The 21,305-nt window shown below is 34.6% G+C and overlaps 1 pseudogene; it reads left to right on the top strand.

Moving 5' to 3' along the window:
* The first annotated feature begins 6,637 nt into the window (after window positions 1-6,637).
* Window positions 6,638-21,305, top strand: part of LOC131041952 (NAD(P)H-quinone oxidoreductase subunit K, chloroplastic-like) — a 38,480-nt pseudogene continuing 23,812 nt past the window's right edge.

Below are 21,305 nucleotides of genomic sequence, written 5' to 3'. Positions count from 1 at the left end.
TGGATCATCCTTATCTCCTATAATCTGACTTGATGCATGATGTTTTCTGACATATTTGGCTAATATAGGCTCAGTAGGTTCTGTATGATCTTCTTCATCACTCGATAACTGGACATTATCTTCATTTTCTTCAGCAGTTTTCTCGATAGGTCTTCTCGGTTGAACATAAACAAACTCTTCATAATCTTCTGGTTCTTTGGAATTTCCTTTATCATTTCTTTGTACAAATTCATCAATTTTCACATTTTCACTTTCTACTATTTTGTTAGATGATTTGATCAGACATTTAAATGCTTTACTTCTAGAAGAATAACCAAGAAATGTTCCCTCTTCACTTTTCTGATCAAACTTTCCATTTCTGTCATCTTTGTGAACATAGCATCTACTTCCAAAGATTTTAAAATAACTTACATTAGGTTTCTTGTCATACCAGATTTCATATGGTGTCTTCATAGTTCCTTTCTTCAGATGAACTCGGTTCAGGGTGTAAACTGCAGTGTTGATTGCTTCTCTCCAAAATGTTTGAGGTACCCTTTTTTCTATCATCAGGGTTCTTGCACAATCTACAATTGATCTGTTTCTTCTCTCAGCTATCCCATTTTGTTGTGGTGTTCTTGATGTAGACACTTGCCTTTTTATACCATGATCATTGCAGAATAAGTTAAATTCATCATAAGTGAATTCTCCTCCTCTATCAGATCTAAGACATTTCAGTTGTCTTTCTGTTTCATTTTCAAATGTTGCCTTGTACCATTTAAACATTTGAAAAGCTTCTGATTTTTCTTTTAAAAACATAACTGACATCATCCTTGAGTAATCATCCACAAATAATATGAAATATTTATCAGCATAATAACTTTGAACTTTCATGGGACCACAAAGATCAATGTGTACTAGATCTAAAATTCCTTTAGAAGTGTAGGACTTACTTGTAAAGCTTGATCTTGTCATCTTACCCATCTGGCATCCTCGGCACATAGCATTCTTAGGTTTTTCCAGACTCGGTAGACCTCTTACTTGGTGCTTCTTACTCATTTTGATTAGATTTTCAAAATTTACATGACAAAACCTTTTATGCCATAACCAGGTATCATCTATCTTTGCATAAAGACACTTGTTCTGAGTTGAGTCAAGATGAAATGTATTACCTTTTGTTTGTGTCCCGATAGCAGCTAACTTTCCATGCTTGTCATGAACTTTGACAATTCCTTTCTGAAATTCTATTCAGTATCCTGTATTATTTAGTTGTGCTACACTCAACAAATTGTATTTCAAATCTTCAACCTAGTATACATCATCACATTTAGTATTGTCAAGAAGTGTTATTGATCCTTTACCTTTCACTGGACATGGCGCATCATTACCAAATTTTACATAGCCTCCATCATAGTCTTCTAATTTAACAAACTTGTGTTTATCACCTGTCATATGATGTGAGCATCCACTATCTATGATCCAAGAATCATTATTATTTATGTGAGATATTAGGGCTTTTTCTTCATACCTTTCTTCATCTAATCCATCTTTAATAGCCACATAAACAACTTCCTCTATATCAATTTCATTAGATTTGTCATCATTGGATTCCTCATCAGCTACTAGACATGTCTTTCTATCTCTCCTTCTGAAGTCTTGGTGTCCTCTGTATTGGTTGTCTTTCTGCCTATTATCTCGGTATTCTCTTTTTTCACTAGATTCTTTGTCAGGACAGTTAGAAGCCATATGTTCTATTTTATCACAATTGAAACATTTTAAAGGTGGCTTTCCTTTATACTTACCTTTTCCTCTTAGTAACCTTCTGGCTAATAATGCTTCAAACTCTTCTTGCTTCTTGATTTCCTCATATAGTTTGTGCACTTCTTCCATGTTCTTATGAAATCTTTCACTTGCTCCACTATGATTCCCTTCAATCAGATTCACCAATATGAAAAGAACTGAATGCAGATTCTACTTTATTTACCGAAGACCCACTATTATCAAAATTACTTAACTCAAATGCATGTAGCTTACCAATAGTAGCATCCAAAGAAATTGGAATGTTAGGTACAAACCTCAATTCATTGATTGCAGAGACTCAAATAGCATAAGCAGGTAGAAGGGTTCTCAACAACTTACTTGTTACATCCTTTTCTTCAATAGTTCCTCCTGCTCCACATTGCTTTTGCATCATTACAGCCTTCTAGATCATTAAACTCTGAGTCGATCAATGCTGATGTTATTTCAATCATAGCTTGAATATGTTCTTTCTTTGCCTTTATCTCTTCCAAAGGTCATCGGGTTGGTGCTTGGTGGTGTGTAATCATTCTCCAAATAATATGTTGCATATTCTCCAATTCCTAATAAATGCAGCTTCATCCTTTTCTGCCATGTGGAGAAACATGACTTGTTCAGCTTTGGTGCATCCCTTTTATACATCTTCGGATCTTTGCCTTAAGTACCTTTAAACTTTTTCTTCTGGAGTCCAGAGCTCTGATACCAATTGTAAGTTTTGATACTAAATGTAAAGTACAGATGCCAATATCTAACAAGATGAGAGGGGGGCATGAATCATACAAACTTAATCTTCCATACAATCAATAGATTCAACCTTGATAACTTATACTTCAGCAATATAACCAAAAACTGCTAAACATGCAAACTCATAAACACATAATCATCATAACACATATAACACCATATTTAACGTGGAAACCCAAATAGGGAAAAACCACTATGGGATTTTGGACCCACTAAGAAATATACTCTTCTAGAGTATGCTCGGTTAAAATCAAATACTATTAAAGATTACAAACACATTGCTAGATGTGACCCGGTTAAGGGATTTCCCTCATATCTGTTAGGATTTTCACTTTGTTAGAAGTGACCTTGTCAAAGGATTTCAAACACTCATTTAGAATGTCACCTTGCTAGAGGGTTTACAAATAAGAATATTAAGTTCACTTGGTTAAGAGATTTTCTATCACTTACAAAATAATAGTAATAAAAATATATCTGCAACTTCACATCTAAAATGCTAAAGCATATTCTTATTTGCTCAAAACAATCTTGTCATAGGACTTATCTTGTCCCTCTGTTGGGCTCCCTACTCTATTATTCAAATAGGTCTTCAAGCTTCTGTGCTCCGTAATCCCTATGTAGCATCCTTGTGCTTACACTTGCCCGCATACATTGTTTATCAACAATTCCTTATTTATAAACAATTGCTAACTGCTCAATCTCCTTGATTACATTTCCCATGATCAATCTTAGCCATCAGATCTTCAATCTTGACTAAGTTCAATGTATCCTTCAATCTGAAAATGTTTTACCTTGCCTAGGGACTTGCATCCCTTTCTAGGAACTTGTGCTAGGTTATTGCGGTTCAATCTGCATTGTAGATCTTCCTGCTGATCTTCCTTTGCCATAGATCCTTAACAAACTTTATGCATGACATACCAATCATTTATACATCTCCAGCTAATCATTATCCTTCATTAAATAATGCTTTTATTCATCCAATGCGATCTTTCATAACTTGGTTGCAACTCGGTAAATACTAAACTTTACTCGGTAGACATTCTGCCTTCATTAACCGATATCGATAACCTTAGGGTTTACCGACTAGGTTACTTCGGGTTTACCAACTAGGTTCTTTGCTCAGTGACATAGTATAGTTTAACCTTACAATCAACAACATATGTAGGATATCAAAACAATCTAAACATCATGATCTTATCATTGTCTAACTCGGTAATAGTTTCCCATTGAATAACTAATTTCTCCCCTTATTCATCACATTCTTTCTGTGTCTTTTACCGACATCTTAATTCTCTTCAAATCAATCTTCTCAAGATATGGCAACATCATACTGAATCAGAAAATCAGTTTCTTGACATCAATGACAAAATAATGTTATAAAGATAGTTATCATCCTTTTTCAATTATATCAAATAATCTTCAACAACCTTCTCAATGTCCTTAATGAAATGCTAACAATCTTTCTTTCTACTGAAATGCCAACAAGAGGGTCCCCCTATCTTAGACGACGAGAAGCTTAGAAAAATCCTTGTGGGCTTCCATTGACTAACACGAAGAACCCTGGCTCATCTATGTATGCTTTCACCCAATTTATCCAATGGGTTGAAAATCCAAACTTTTCAAGGACACGGAACAAGAACTCCCAATCTACCATATCATATGCTTTCGTAATGTCCAATTTAATAAGCATCCGCTCCACCTTTTCTTTCCTGATCGAGTGAATAGCTTCATGAGCTATAATAATTACTTCCACAATTGATCTTCCCGATAAAAAAACACTTCATGATAACTTTGGTAATCACCTTATATATCACATTACACAAGGCAATGGGCCTAAAATTTGCAAAAGAAGAAGGCTTCTTCACTTTGGGAATTAAAGTAAGAAAGGTGCAATTTAGTTCTTTCTCCACGTTTAGATTGACTCTCACTTCTTCCACCACCCGCCATACTTCATGGCCCACAACATCCCAGAACTATTGATAAAAAAGGGAAAGAAAACCATCTGGTCCCAGAGCCTTGTCACCCACCATCGAGACAATAACTTGTTTCACTTCATCCAGTGAAATAGGTTTACACAAAATGTTTTTGGCTCTTAGATAGAAACTCAGTGAAGAAGTCCACAACTTCTTTGTTGATATCCTCTAACTTGTGTAGGAAAACATTATCCATGTTCCTAATGTTCGTCACCTTATTCCAAGACCACCTAATTTTAACTAAATTATGAAAAAACTATGTTCCTATCTCCTTCCTTTAGCCAACCTTCCCTTGATTTTTTCTTCCAGTAAACTTTTTCTCTTGCCAAGAGTTTGTTAAGTCTTGATTTTAGAAACTTCTCCTTATTGAAAGCATCCAAAGTCATGCCATGGTTCAAAATAGACAAGTCCAAATCCTCGAGTTCCGCTTTAGCCATTCTTTTATTTACAAAAATGTTTCCAAACTTAACCCTATTCCATTCCTTTAGTTTACCTTTGAGGTATTACATTTTTTTGAAAAATATAAAATCCCACAAACCAATCCTCACAGGGGCCTCATGCCACGTCGAAGAAACAAACTCCTTCAAAGATGGGTCATGCAACCAAATTTTTTTGAACTTAAAAGGACATCAGATCGGAGCAAAATCCAGATATATGAGAAGCTCAATGGGAAAACGATCAAAAGCCGCCAAGGGTAGAACCCCAGCTTCAAAAAGAAGGTGTTTAGAAGCCCAATTACTCCCTAGGAAAAAAATGTCCAACTTCTTAGCAATGTGCTCCCTATCAGCCCTTCGATTTGACCATGTGAAAGTCGCTTTGTTGGTCTTGTCTTCTCGCAACCCATTATCACAAATAAAATTTTGGAAACCTAGTTGGGATGTAGTAGTACCAACTTTACCACCTTTCTTATCTCTGGAGTCAAGGATGGCATTAAAAACCCCCCCAAGCACAACCAGGTCCTAGGAAAATTACTTAAAATCAGTGAGATTTGTTTCCAAGTTTCCAACTGTAAGTTGCCTCTCGTAGGTCCATAAACATTGATCAGAAAGAAATCACAATTAATACCAAAAGAGTGGACCTTACACACCTGCCATGAATGTGATTTGATAATCTCTTCGACCTTAATGAGAGTAGGGTTCCAAATTATCCCCAACCCACCAGATGAACCCTCTGCACTTGAAAAAACTCCTTCCCAAAACCTCTAGCCTCCCAGCCAACCCGCAACATCTTCCCTACTAGTCTAGTTTCTTGCAGACAGACAATATCTGGCTTCACCCGATCAAGACCTCACTTGATCAGACAACTATTGTCAAGGGAATTACAACCCCTGACATTCCAACTAAGGATTTTCATTGTCCTTCAGGAAGGGGGCCTCCCTTCCCTACTGATAGTTTAGACCGAGCTATGGAGTTCCCTGCCATCACAATCCGAATTCTATTAGGTTTACGACCTCTGGACTTCTTTTCTCTAATAGTCTCTTTGTTAGTTTGAAATTCAGACTGCAAAATAGTTTGACACTCCAAAATGTCCTCTTCATCAAAAGAACCCCAATCTTCCTCCTCATCCTCCCAAAGACTATCATCACCACCTTCCCCTGACCTCGCCTCTGTACCAACATCTAGGTTGAAACTCTTCTCTTGAGCATGAAACTCCTCACCCTCTAAAGGATGAAGCATCTGGGAGCCCACAATACTCGCATCAATTACATTCATAGCAGCTTCCACCTTATTGAGCGCTTCCTCCACAAGCTACGTAGCATCAAAATGGGATGTTGAAAAAGTCCCTCCAGATTTGTAATCCATTTTTGAATCCTCTATGGAAGGCCCAACATTCACCAAATCGGGCATCAACGAAGACAACACCCCTACCTCCTGAGAATGTGACTGTCCAACCTCCCTTTGTAACTTAGCAAAATGTTCCACTCTAGCTTCCAATGGGTCCTCAATCAGCATTCCTTTAGGGCCGATCAAACAAACCTCCTTCAAATGACCATCCTTGTTACAGACAGAACATTTCTCCAAATGCTCCTCAACTTCAATCTATTGCACCCAACTCCTTGTGTTTGTATCTCAATCCATGCCAGAAGATGGAAGTTAGGTTTCTAGCTAACACAAATCCTCACACAAAAGCTGAAATCTTTCTTTGAAATGGCTTCATCTGATTTGAGGTAAAAACCTAATTTGTTTCCAATCATCTGAAAGACATCCTCATTCTAGTATTCCCTGCGGAGGTTATAGAGACGCAGCCAAACCAGAATCTCATCCACAGAATCTTTAATAGGGTTAAAATTTGGTTCCCAATCTCTTATTGAAACCTCTCTGCCTCCCAAGAAAAAGGGCTCGTTATGTAGAACCCAGTTCTTGTCTTTGTTGTTTTTTGTTATGACAAGAAAATAACCATTTGGCATAGTCTTAATCTCTATTCTAAAAGGCTACATTTCCTTACACCACTTCTTAACATGGAAAACAACCGACCAATCCCCAAAACATTTCAGGGAAAAACCCCTATCTTTGGTAAAAAAGCCACTAAATCACTCCAGCTTTTATAGTCCAGGAGGAACGACAACTTGTGGTTGTCATCAGGTTTGGGTTTAAACTTCTTAGATGACATAGATCTTGGAATTTTCTTAGGTCTCCATTATTTTTAATGAACCCTCTGCCAATTTGTCTTGGCACCAACCGTAATGGTATTGTGTTCGCAAAGGTTAGGGGGGTGGTCCCCTCTGGGTCAAGTGAAATCTCTTCTCCATTGGTCCAAATTTCTCACATCGGGCCCAAACTCTGACGATCTGTTCTGATCCTCCCAGGCCCACTTAGGTTTTGACCAAGCTCTGAAGCCTGGATTGGTCAAGTATTTTGGCCTATTAGTTTGTCTAAAATCCTTGAATTCCCTGGGATGCATGCCCAATCTCCTTCGTGACACCATCAATAAACCAATTATTAAAAGTATTTATAATGTTTATTTTATTTTTAAGTTTTAAAAACAAATTAATAGAGCTTAAGTTAGTATTATAAATTTTTAATATTGGAAATTGTATATTTAAAAAGTTGTTACTCATAGATTAAATTTAAATTTTAAGATTAATAACAACTTTTAATAAATCAATTATTAAAAGTAGTTATAATGCTTATTCTATTTTTATGTTTTAAAAATAAATTAAAAGAGCTTAAATATTATTAGTTTTTAATGTTGAATATTGTATATTTAAGAAATAGTTATTTGTAATTAAATTTTAAGATTAATAATTACTTTTAATAAATCAATTATTAAAAATAGTTATAATGTTTAATTTATTTTAAGTTTCAAAATTAAATATATGAACAATAAATTATTCATAATTGAACTGTCTTTGGAAAATATTAAAAATAAGAGTAAAAGTATTAACAATTAAAAATTAATAAAACTTAAGTTAATATTATATAATGAACGTAAATTATTTTTAATAAATCTTGATTAAATTTTCTCAAAGAAATATTAAAATATTAATAAAATACGATAAATATTATGTGACCAATTCAAAACTTGAACCAATATCTTTAGAAAAATTATTTTGAAAACTCTCTACTTAGAAAAATTATTTTGAAAACTCCACCTTTTTTGCACGATAAACTTATAAACTTTTTCTAAATTGCATTAAATGTATTTGAGAAGCATGAAAGGGTAATTGTTGTTCGTAAAATTGCTATTAGTAAAAATCGTACGATATATTATAGAGTTTTTTTTAATGATTTGATTGATGAAATGAAATATGTAATATAAAAAATAAAAAATTAAATTTTACAGTGATGTTTGTGAGATAGACCAACAAGTGCCACGTAGTGGCTAGTACTTATCTTTTTAGTAAAAAAATGTTTAATTAATAGATGAGTTATAACATATTGTTTTTGATTAAAAAAGTAGTGAGAACAAGGCACTGACCCTTTACATAGCAAACCTATTAACGAGACCTCAGTGCAAAAACAACACTATAATAGCATTAACAGTAACAACTAACAACAAAAAGAGACCAAGTCTTAGAAAATAAAAAATAGTAGCAGAAAACACAAAAACAAAGTACAGGGATGCCTTTCGCACCCCAGTGGCATCAATGACACTGTTCCATTCATTAAATAGGAACTTATACAGGTCATTAGCCTCCTACTTATCCTCCTATGTGTCCACAATACGTTCCCTTAGTAGAGAGAGGATGAGCACCGAGCTATGTAAAATTTGTAGATGAAATTTGTTAAGGCCTGAAATTTGGGCATCCCAGGCCTCCATCTTGTTCTTGAGCTGATTGCCATCATCCATGATAGCCTACAATTCAAGCATAGGGCCTAGGTTCTCAATCCTTTGCGTGATGTCCAACACGTCCGTGCGTAACTTTTCCATTTGCTCCAGAGTAGGGACATCCTGGGGTTCATATTAGCCATGTCATCCATAGTCTTATCAATCGCCTTGGCCACATCTTCAATAGGGGAACAATCAATATCATTGCCCAGGCCCATTAGGGGAATAGAGTTCATCACCATTCTGCCATCTTTAAATCTGAGTCCAAGTCACCAAAGTCCAGGGCTTTGGTATCAGAATTTTCCTCACCCATGACACCCATAGTGCCCATGTTCATAGGGGCCCTATCCTTAGGCTTGCATCTCAAAATTGCCCATGCCAGCGACACCAATAGTGTTTAGATCAATGGGGTCCCTAGTCATATCTGCTTCTGCAACATCCTCACAGGGGGGCCCCATAGTGGTTTTAGGGTCCTCTCCCTCCTTGTCCTCAATGGGGTCCTCCTCCGAGTCAATATTTTTGATCACAGTGGTCTTCTTTTTGCACAAGCTTTTGGAAGCCAATCTGGAGGATCTCCTTTTAACCTCAAAATCAAGGGAAGGGTTGTCATTCTCAGCATCCTCAGAGGATGAATTGTCATCAAAGACAATACGTTTGCGTTTAAAAGGGGTTTTGACTTTACCCTTGGATAGGGAGCAGAAAATGCTACGAGAGGTGGACAGAGTCAAGCTAGGAGAGAACACAGATAAAGAAACAACAAAGGCATAAGTAGGCAAAGACATGGAGAAGTTGGTCATAGCAAAGCCTTCATGCGGATATTGGAAAAAATCGGGAAGGCAATAGATAGGGTGGCAAGTTGTTGAGGAGTAGGCATGGGGGGCTAAGAGAGCGAGAGGTTTCGGGGGGGGAAAAGGGCCTCATGAAATTTGTACAACCTATAAATGAGGCCTTGGTGAAGGAGGTAGGGTGGCTTATCCCCATGCTTGGGGTCCATGGTGTCTTTAACAGAGCTTTCAATGGAATGCAGTAAATAAAAGGGTAGACAAAGCAATTCATTATTGCGAAAAAGATTCAGAAGGGGCAAATGATGGTAGTAAAACACCTTGTGCCTGCCCTCAAAAGTGAAGTACTTCATGATCATAAGGTAGATCATATTCCATAGGTGTTTAAGCTCTTCTCGAGAAAACCCACCCTAGAGTTTGATAGGTTCCTCACGGTTGCAGAAGAATCATTTCAGACCTTCGTTATTGGCAACATGGTTGGTGCACTTCCAGTGTCATCCATCAAGGGCCAGCTTCATGGCCTGGGCAATTTTTTCCTCACAGACATAAAAAAAAATGTCGCCCACCGAAATACGCCTCCCAGACCAGGAGGAGGCAAAAGTAGTCGAGAGTTGCTCATCATGGCCCTATAGACATTCCAAAAAATTGGAAACCCCTCCTTCAATGCATAAATTCCAAACTAGGGGGTCATTCTTGAAATCATCTGTATTGTCCAGTTCGTATTTAACTCTTTCACCCCCCATATCCTCTGCCAACAAAAATTCTTTAAACATGAAAAAAATTTCCCAAAGAAAATTGCAGAGACCCTTCGAGAAGCAAGCCGAGAAAAGACAATGGGAAGTGTGCGATCCCGACGTCATTAAGTGAGACATGAAGTTGGGTGCATGGGAAAAATTGAAATCACTTTTGGAAATGATTTCCTGGTTACGAGGCATGAAGAGCCAACAAATACCAGGGGAAACTAACACATTACCAATCCAATCGCACCTCATGATAACGTGGTAAGTCCAAAGGATTTTCCAACAAAGCAACACATCCTTCACCACCAACATGGCTGAACGAGCCACCACCACATCGGCATAGATCAAAGGAATATTCTCATAATTTGAATTATGAAACCAACACCTCTAGACGACCCCAAGGGAGGAGAGGAGAGTAAGTAAAACATATGGCAACAACTCAATCATTGGTAGGAAATTTAGATTTCTCTTCCTCAAGAAGGAAGTTAACATGGTTCGAGAGGGAGTTATGGCTCCTCCAACATCTCAAACCTGAAAGATTTAGGCCAAGGGCCGCCATGACATCTACCACTTTGTTGCCTTCCCTGTAGACATGCATAATTTTAAATGAATCAAGCTTGGAGATGAGCCTTAGGGTGTCCTTGATGGTTCCCTCAATGGTCCAACATTAATGATGAGTTGGAGTCATCCTCAATGTCCATAATCCTGATTCCCATGGTGAGAGCAAGATGGATTCTCCAGGCTAAGGCCATTGCTTCAACTTGATTAGAGGAAAGCCCATTCAATTTGCCTGCATAAGAAGCAACAAGGGCCCCCAAATGGGTTATGATAACCCCTCCACTAGCAGCCAGACCTCCCTGGCAACCCCATCAAAATTGAGTTTGAAATGTGTAGTTGAAGGGGACTAGACCGTGCTTTGCCTTAGGAGTCTCTTAGAGTAGTCAACAAGAGAGAACGAGGGGGGGGATGTTCCAACATCTAGCAATTTCCCAGTCCCAAGTAGAGAGGGGTTTGGAGGTCAGCCGGGTTTTAGAAACAAATATATTCTCAAGAATCAACTTTAGGAATCGAGAAAACATAGTTTTCATAGAGGCCCCTTTGTCCTTGAATATCATGTCATTCCTTTCCTTCTAGATACTCCAACTCACATGAGGGGGGATCTGCTTCCACAGTTGTTGGATAAGGGGGTTGGATGAGGGACCCCGAAACTCCTGGGACAAACTTAACAAATTGTCATTCATAATCCAACATATATTGAGCTTGTTGTAGACCATCCCCCAGAGCTACCGAGCAAAGACACAATGGAGGAAGAGATGAGCAGGACTTTCCAAATCATTTTTGTAAAGGATGCATCCATTAGGAAATTGGAATCCCCGCTTTCAATTCAAATAGCATCGATTTAAAACACCACCTTTTTTTTTACTCTTTTTTTAAACCTAAGGATTTAATCGTATAGATATAGAAAATACAAGATTTCTAATCATAGCGAAAGAAAGGAAATAGATACTCAATATGAGAATGAGTAAACATAATTCGAATGCATAAGAATGAATATCTTATATATGCAGATGGAATCATGTGGAAAGCCGTATTCAATGAAAGTCGTATGTACGGTTTGGAGGGAGATCTTTGATACCTTTAGAGATCCACCCTACAATATGGAGTTAAAAAGCTGAAATAAGTCGTATTAGTAAGAGGTGGAAGAGTTAAATATTTGCCCGGTGTTAAATATCACATGATTTGAGGAATCTTATATGCTATCTCAGTAAAAAATCGTAAACAAGGGTGTTCTAGTGTGTTGTATATTCTTATCTAAGATTTGTATTATTTTATGATGATGCCATATCAATTGCTAAAAACATGTAAAGTTTATGGCTAACCCAATAATGAACGTTTTGTAAGGGGACTAGAGCGGGATAAAACAAACTAATTTGTAAGTATATTATATGTCTAAGGTTTAATATTGTATTGAATTCATTTCATAAGTTTTCCCTTACTGTAGTGTGTGTTAACATATAAATTGGAAATGTCTTCACCTTTTTGGATCAGGTTCAATTCAAATAGCATCGATTTAAAACACCTTCTTTTTTTTTACTCTTTTTTAAAACCTAAGGACTTAATCATATAGATATAGAAAATACAATGCTTAGTGGTCCACTATGGCTTTGATGGGTGGTTTTGCCACGATAGACAATAATGAAATCACACTATTGGTAAATAATGTAGAAAGAGGTATTGATATTGATCTTCAAGAGGCTCAGGAAAGTTTTAGACTAGCTATAGCTGATCATGTGCGAGCTAAAGGCAAGAGACAAGGAATCAAGGCTAATGTGGCTCTCAAAAGAGCTAGAACATGACTAGAGGTTGTTGATGCTCTTTTGTTTAGATAAAGAAATATTAATTTATGAAATTCGAAGTAAATGGATAACGATCATAAAGAAGTAGTCTATGGCCACTCCTTTATGTTACTAGTTGTTGTTTTATCGAATTTGCTTCATTAATAGGTTCGCGATTCGACTTTGATCATTACGGTTTGGTGCCAAGATGTAGTCCTAGGCAAGCCGACTTACTTATAACAGTTGGAACCATGACCATGAAAATGGCTCCTTCTTTAGTGTGATTATATGAACAAATGCCTGAACCAAAATATTTAATTGCTATGGGAGCCTGTACCATTACAAGAGGAATGCTTAGTACAGATTCTTATAGTACCGTTCGTGGAGTAGATAAGTTAATTCCTATGGATATCTATTTGCCAGGTTGCCCTCCTAAACCAGAAGCTATTATAGATGCTATAATAAAACTTCGTGAAAAAATAGCTCAAGAAATATCTGAAGATAGAAATGAGTTTCAACAAGGAAAGAGGTATTTCACTAGAAAACATAGGTTTCATTTTGGATCCAGTATTCTTATTCAAAATAAGGAGGAGAAGTTTTTTCATCAATCTTATGAATCTTGATTTGAATCGACTTTAGAGATAACTCCCAAAACATTTGAACCCATTTCAGAGATATCATACCCTTTGAAACATTTGAAGAAAGTACGAGAGGTTGCTGGCGAATGAATAATCGTTAGTAAAAAGTAATGAGCAGGTAATAAAAAATAAATTTTTAAAATTCCATTAGAAATGTCAAATCCTTATATAGATACTTTGACAATAAATAGTAATCAAATGCAAGGTCAATTATCTACTTGGCTAGCCAAGCATAAGTTAGCTCATAGACCTTGACCAAATTGTCTTGGGTCAAAATTTTGTTGAGGAGAGTAGTCCACCAAAAGAAATTGACCTTGGGGATGAGTTGGGGATTCCAGACCTCTTTCCAGATAGAGGTATAATCAGGTTCTCTTAGCAAATTGTTGTAGGCAGTTCTGATAGAGAAGTCCCCAGAAGGGTCCCACTTCCAAATGAATCTATCTTCCCTAGGAAAAATGGGGAGAAAGGTGCTAGCCAAAAGCTTCTGGAGCTCTCTAGTAGTAGGGAGGAGGAAGGGACGATCAATGCAATAGTCCTCCAAAGCCCTCCAAGTGCAGTTGATGAAATAATCACTGACCCTTTCTCCAAAGAAACTTTTGGGAGCATCGTGGAGCCTTCTAAGGGAGGGGGAAGAAACCACGGGCATGTATTGTTTCAAGGCACATGTATTTCAAATATGTAGTAGAGTGCCCACAATTGTAGTATGTAATGAACAAATTGATATTCAAAGTTAAAGTTGTTTGATTGTTTAAACATTTATAGTTATTACATAATTATTCTAATTTTAAAAATAATAATTAAGATGTTCAAACTCTAATATCATCTAATTATATAATACACTCATCTCTATAAATTTAATTCTAAATTTAACAACCCTTAACTGTTGATCTAAGTTTAACCCTAACATTAATTTTAGTTTTATGTCTAGCCTAGTTCAAATTTTAGTTTAACCATAACCCTAATTCTAACATTAACATTGATTTGCATTGTAGCCCTAATAATTAACCTAATCATAACTTTAAATACAATCCTAATCCTATTTTTTCCTCAACTCCATCCTTAGTCCTTAATCTAAAAATCTAACCTTAATCCTAATTATATTTATTAATAATAAATGTAATTACAACGTAATCTATAATTGTAATTATTATAAATATTTCTAGATAATTTGTAATTAATTTTAATTTAAGTTTAATGGTGGTATAAAATAAATTAAGTGATCTGTACAAATCTTTATTACTTAAAATGTATTAGCATGTTTGTAATTACTATTTTTGCAAATGTATAATATGTTTTTATATAATATGTTAAATTATGATAATATTAAATACTTTTAAAGTTTATGCAAAATAAAAATAATTTTTTTACAATTGAAAGAAGATTTCTAAATTGATATTAAAAAAATAGTTAGATAACATTGTTACAAATATATATATATGTTCTAACCATTATGTGAGACATTTTTGGCTATTTATTTTTTGTTTGAATTTTCTCATCCCCTTAAATATATGTTTGTAATATTAATTCTCATTATTATAATATTTTTGAAATTAAATTTAATAATTATTATTAATTAAATTTATATATTTAAAAAGTATTTTATATATTATAATAATAATAATTTATAAATCGTTATTGGTTAAAATTTCATACATAGTCTCACTTTTGAAGTTTAGTCTTTGCAATGAAAGGAAAGAAATTAAAACAATATAAGATTATTGTTTACCTATCTCTAGAATTTACGTGCAAAAAAATTGCAAAAAACATACTAAAGATTATGTTAATGTATCTAAAATTTTGCCAAAAAAAATCATTTAGATAGTGGATCCGTGAAATCTAGTAATAAGATGTAAAATGTTTAGCCAGTTAAATTGAAGAAAATAAATTTCTATAAATCATGCATCTTAACTTTTTAAAAATTGAAAAAAAATATCAAAAGAAAAAATTCATAGTTTTGATTGGTGGAAATGCCATTGAATAATAATTGGTTAACCAAAATTGGGTGCAACCGATTGCAATAGTAGTAGTCTAACGACAAGTACTACTAAGAAAGAAGACAAGTACTAATAAGAAAGAAGATAAATGACATTTCCACAATCCATAGAATTTCTTTGTGAGCAAACTTTTGGAATTGATTGATCAAAAAACTCTCACACAATCAATTCCAAAAATTTGCTTACAAAAAAATTACAATAAATTATTAGTCAAAATTTTATAAAAGTAAAAAAAACACACTTTTCTCTCTTATAACTATAGTCTATGAGATCTATGGATAGCAAATAAAGCATAATAGTCTATGTGATCTATGGGTAGCCACTAAAGTAAAGCATACGATCCAAAAGTCTATGAGATCTTTGGATAGCAAATAAAGCATAAAGATTCCAAAAATCTAGTGTGTATCCCTACTAAACTATGACATGTTGATTCTATTTATAGAAATATTCATATATTTGTATATAGAGTTTCACCATGTCTTGACTGCAGCTAAACTGACTCCAAAACGACACAATACAAAAACCTTCATGTTATTGAATTTACGAAAATTACACATCATTGATCGTGATCAGCAAAATTAGCTCCAGGAATTTCGGATGCCATTTACATGCCATGAGCGAGTTTAGCTGCATCCGTCTTGTTTGCCGTTCCACAAATAAACTAATTTGCAATCTATCGTTTTAAATATATTTTCAATCTGTCGGTTTGTTGGACTTGGGATCCACACGGGATAATATTTTTGTCCCATTCTGGAGGGTGTCACAGTCACATCATATGATGTACTATAAAGATCCCACACGCCTCCCAAAAAACCTGATTTGGATATATTATAAGAAATATAGAGAAGGTGGCTTCGATGATGGTTGGTCAAATATCGAACAAAATCTTTTATTCTTTCATCGTTTATTTAATTTTGTCGACTTTCAATTTCATGTTGGACTTTTAGGTGAAAGTCCCTTCTTGCAGATTACTTTAGTAAAGATTAATTTAATCAAGAATCAAATTATATTTTATGTGATGAAATAATCAATATAACTTGTGAACCGTATACTTTTTAAGTATAAAATATTGATTAATATTTAATTGTTCGTTTAGAATAGTTTGGTATCTTTAGGAACGAACAAATTTAGATTTAGAGGAATTTATGAAGTAAATGTTGATAGAGATATTTTTGAAATGTATGTTTAAAAATATTAATATATTAGTATTTGCATTAAAAGGAGGTGTAATGGTTATATCAATAATAAGATATAGGTTAATTAATATATTGGAAGGTACAAATCAAAGAAAGAGTAATAATAATTTATAATATGACATAGTAAACATAAAACAATAGTTGAGATCCTCTTCATAAATTCCCTACGATCTTTCATTGTACGGTGTAGCTTTTTAACAAAATAAGGAAACAATTAATTTTTGAAATAGATTACAATGAATAGATTTGATCTTTGATCATTAATATGTCTTCTTTGTTAGGTTTAGGGTTATCGACTAATTAGGGTTAGGGTTAGTGTTAAGGTCAAGATTATGGTTATGGTTAAGGTTAAAGTTAAAACTATAATTGAATTTATAATTACTTTATTAAAAAAATATTACAACAAAATTGTGTGTCATTGCAGTAATCTTGGATGTCATGCCCATCACCTTTAGTTGCATGTTTAAATGTCATGTGCAAAGAAGGTTTGAAGTGAGTAGAAGACTTCCTAGAATATGTTTTAACATGTGTCACACGTCTTTGTCTTTGATTTAGGTCTCTTTAATGATTGTTACTATGGAATATCATTTAACTAAATCCTTTCTTGCATACAACACAACTTATATGACTCTTAAAGAAGCATCATAATGCTTATATATCCATATTTTCTTCCATTCTTCTCACACATTTCTTTTAAACAAATTCTTGAAGACTATCTTCAAATGTAGGATTCTTCTAGTTTCTCATGCATGAGATCAATCAACAATCCCCATCCATTTGTCCCTTTAGGCTCTTTGTGCTATGAAAGCCATCCACTATTTCTATTTTTTGTCACTAGATCATTACTCAATTAATGCTTAAGTTTGCAAAATGCTATATTTTACTTCATCAGGTTAAAATGGCTACTTAGATTCTTGACATAGTTGTCATAGATTAGTTCACATGGCTCTCACCCTATGATAGTCATAACTTCTTGACTATCTTTGGTATTGATATGAATTTGACATTGTCATAATGCTACTTCTTACTTTTAATACAATGATTGTTATCGTGATGCTAAAAATGTAGTATATAAGAAAGGCATACACATATAATAAGACAATAAAACATAAATGAAAAGCTTAATTGAAAACTAGCTTAAAAATGCAAACCATAAGCCTTCCTTGAAATGTCCCATTTTCCTCTATTCTTGAGGACCTTGAAGGTGTTGAATTGATTGGCTCTCAATGGAGCAATGACCTCCAAAGTTGCAACTCAAGAGCTAAGCAGCTACTTGATCATGATTGATTATAAAAATGATATAAAATGCAATGCTATGATTAATCCAAAATGCTAATTACTAGATGATTGAAATGAAAATTCCTATAGTAATGATGCTAAAAATATGAATGCAAGGGATCCTTATTGCTCCAAAATGGGGGATATTTATAAGAATTCCAAGGCCAAAGTTGAGGTGGTAGTTTTAGGAACCAAAAGGACAACTAAGAGGCGGGGGGGGGGGTGAATCAGTTGTCAATGAATTTCAACCCAATTATAACTTAATAAAACTTGATACTCAATACCGATAAACCAAACTTAATGTCGGTTAACAGATTAGCAGTTAATATCAATACCGGTAAAACTTAATGCATGAAACAAAAAGAAAAACAACATCCACAACACAACACAAATATTTTGACATGGAAATCCTGTAAGGGGAAAAACCACAGTGGGAAACCTTACCCACAATTAGATGATACTACTGTAGATAGTATGTGTATAAAAATGGGGTTTGCACATGCAAAAAGGCCAACCGCCTAGAGAACACTACTCAAATGGGAGTTGCAATGACTACAGTAGGATGGTTAAATCCTAGAATAATGTAGTGCTCAAAATAGCATCTCCAATGTTGGACTCAGTATCGGTTAAGCGCTGATAAACACCTTCAAACCTTCCTTGAACCTTATCTATGGTCTCCTCATATGATCTTCAATATTCACACATACCATGTTACAATACCATACCATAACCATATCATATCTATCATCTCACAAATAAGATCTTACATATATACAAAACCTAAGACCAAATGTGTAGGTCGGCTCACTAAGAATATTACAATTAAATCAGTTACAAATAAGTCTTGATGTGATGCATCATGTCGGCTCAATACATTTACAACAATATCCAATCAATAAAACATCTCCATAACGTGTCATGCTGATCTGGAATAGATAATGCATACCTGTCCATAACCTAGACCAATATGTCGGTAACAACAAATATGTCAACCCGATTAGACCAATAACCAAAACACCAAAACCAAGTATCCAAACCATGTCTTTGACATAGTCAAGTGATCTATAGATGATAACAAATCATCATCTATGCCGGTGAACCATATAACCTATCAGTGAGAATATAACGGTGACTGTGCATAAGTCATTGACCTTGCCGGTGAACACAATGTGTCAGTTCAATGGTAAACCTATATAACCATACTTATAGTGCCAAATCAACAATGTAGATCTCCAGAAGGGTAAGTGTTGACATCAATGACAAAACTAATGCAACACATCCATAATACCAACAATCTCCCCCTTTGGCATTGATGGCAACACTAGATGGAAAAACATCTAAGTGCCAAAATAGAATGCCAAAAAACCAAAAACCAACAATCTCCAAAATAGATCAATACCAGAAGTCAAAATCAAAATACAAAGGGTGTATATCTCTCCCCCAATGAATAATATCTCTCCAAAGAATTTTTTTCCATAGATATCTCTCCCCCTTTAACATCAAATGCCAAAGCAGTTAAGAAGAAATACCAGAAGATACAACCAACTACTCCCCCTGAGAAGTAGCTCTCCTCCATCAAAGCCGAAAAAAGATTTCTTTGTTAGTTTCTGTCGGTTTGATGCCAATCTCCAATCATCTAAGTCTCTATCAATGAGGGTATTACCCCAAGCTGCTCTCTGAGATATTCAAATGTTTCCTTAGGCAAAGACTTTGTAAAGATATCTACAATCTGCTCTTTAGTATTAACATAAACCAATCTTACTTCTTTTGCTTCAACATTCTCTTCAGAAAATTATATTTGATAGAAACATGCTTAGTCTTAGAGTGAAATACTAGATTCTTTGATATATCAATTGTTGTTGAATTATCACAATAAATGATTATAGGTTCTTTGCATTTTACCTTTATGTCCTTCAACATTTGCTTAATCCATAATACCTAAGCACATTTAGTTGTTGTTGCAACATATTCTAATTCTATTGTTGATAATGATGTACAACTCTGCTTCTTGTTTATCCATGAAATCAATCTGCTACCAAGAAAGAATGATCCACCAGTGGTACTCTTTCTGTCATCTACATCTCCTGCCTAATTTGCATCAGTGTATGCACAAAAATCAAAATTTTCATCTTTAGGGTACCATAAACCAAGATTTGTTGTGCATTGTAGATACCGGGAAATCCTTTTTACTGCTAATTCATGATTTTCTTTAGGATTACTTTGAAATATTGAAACAATAGATACTGCATTCATTATATCAAGTATTATTTGTGTCAAATACAATAAACCTCCAATCATAGATTTGTATCTTGTTGGATTAACAAGAGCTGAATCATCCTTCAATATCAATTTATCAGTTGCAGTCATAAGAGTACTTACCAGTTTAGAGTTTTCCATATCAAATTTCTTCAGTAGTTCCTTTAAGTATTTTGCTTGACATATGAATATACCTCTATTGGTTTATGAAATCTGCAATCCTAAAAAGAATTCTATCTCCCCAATCATAGACATTTCAAATTCTTCCTGCATTTTGTTAGCAAAGTCCTTACACAATCCATCTTCTCCCCCAAAAATGATATCATCAACAAAAAAATTCAATAACCAAGATGTAATCATTAGTCAGTTTGAAATATAAGTTCTTGTCAGCATTACCTTTAGTGTAACCAAGCTTCAAAAGATATTTGTCCAATCTAGCATACCAAGCTCTAGGATCTTTCTTCAATCCATACAAAGATTTCCTTAATCTGCAAACCATATCTTTAACATTTGTCAATGAAAATCTATTAGGTTGTTCAATGTAAACTTCCTCTTCAAGATCACCATTCAGAAATGCACATTTTACATCCATCTGATATACCTTATAGTTCTTGTGAGTTGCAAATGCAAGAAATAATCTAATTGTCTCAATTCTAGCTACTGGTGCAAAGGTTTCATTATAATCAAGTCCCTCCTTCTGTGAGTAACCTTTACAAACTAATCTTGCTTTGTTTTTTATTACCTCACCATCTTCATTAAGTTTATTTCTGAATACCCATTTAGTTCCAATTACATTTTTGTCTTTAGGCCGGGGAACTGTTGTCCATGTATTGTTCTTTTCAATTTGTTCTAATTCGTCTTCCATTGCTTTTATCCAATGTTCATCTTGACATGCTTGAATAAGAGATGTGAGTTCAATTTGAGAAATTAAGCATACCTCTTCATTTGCCAGTCTTCCTCTTGTCATAACACCTTGATACTTATTCCCAATTATCTGATTTTTTGAGTGATTCAGTCTTACATACTTGGGTTTATTCACATGTTGTTCTTCAATCACTATGGAATTCTCTAATGATGCCAGTGTGACTAGATCCACATTCTATATCGGTGCACTTTGTATTGGTTCATTTATGATCATCTCAACTGTCGGTTCAGAATCTACAAACCTTGAATTTCCTCTAAAGTGTTCTCTTAGATGAATAACCAAGAAATATTCCTTCATCACTTCTAGGATCAAATTTACCAACATACTCATTTCTCCTAATATAGCATTTGCTTCCAAATATTCTAAAGTATTTAAGAGTAGGAGTATTACCAAACCATATT

The sequence above is a fragment of the Cryptomeria japonica genome, chromosome 7 (genome assembly GCF_030272615.1).
Source record: "Cryptomeria japonica chromosome 7, Sugi_1.0, whole genome shotgun sequence".
NCBI lineage: Eukaryota > Viridiplantae > Streptophyta > Pinopsida > Cupressales > Cupressaceae > Cryptomeria > Cryptomeria japonica.
Note: the sequence above shows the minus strand (reverse complement) of the source record. Positions and strands in the feature narration are given on the sequence as shown.